Genomic DNA, 606 nt, shown 5'->3' with positions numbered 1-606 from the left:
ACCTCGTCTCTACAATAAATCAAAAAATTAGCCGGGCGTGGTATCATGCGCCTATAGTTCCAGCTACTTGAAAGGCTGAGGCGGAAGGATCGCCAGAGCCCAGCAGGTTGAGGCTGCGGTGGCCAGGAGCGGCCACTGCACTCCAATCTGGGAAAGAGAGTGAGACTCCAACTCAATAAATAAATAAATATGCACCAGGAATTAATTTCAAAGGTCCAAATCATTATGTCACAATTTACTCAACCATTCCCCTGCAGGTGACTACTTCCAGACTTTGTTTATGGGTGTTGTTTCTTTGCTACCTCATATGAAGTCATAACAAACAACTTTGGCCTGTGACTTCTGTCCTGTTGCCTTTTCTACACATCTTACAGCCAGGCTGTCTTTCCCAAACACATCTGGCCTCTGCAAACTGTCAGCCATTCTTGGTCCCATGGCAACTATCCACAACACTGTCATCCAAGAACCAACACAACAAATGCACGGGACAGCTCCAACCTCCTGCTCACCCATGTCAGAACTCCCCCAGTTCTTTAACACAGCCATGAGAGACAGGAGCTGTACTAAGAATGACCAGGAAGTTGAGTGTCACCATCGGGGCTGCTG

The sequence above is a fragment of the Carlito syrichta genome, unplaced genomic scaffold (assembly GCF_000164805.1).
Source record: "Carlito syrichta isolate Samal-C Ts95f unplaced genomic scaffold, Tarsius_syrichta-2.0.1 Scaffold92627, whole genome shotgun sequence".
Taxonomy (NCBI): Eukaryota; Metazoa; Chordata; class Mammalia; order Primates; family Tarsiidae; genus Carlito; species Carlito syrichta.
The sequence above is the reverse complement of the archived record's forward strand: the minus strand, read 5'-3'. Positions refer to the sequence as shown.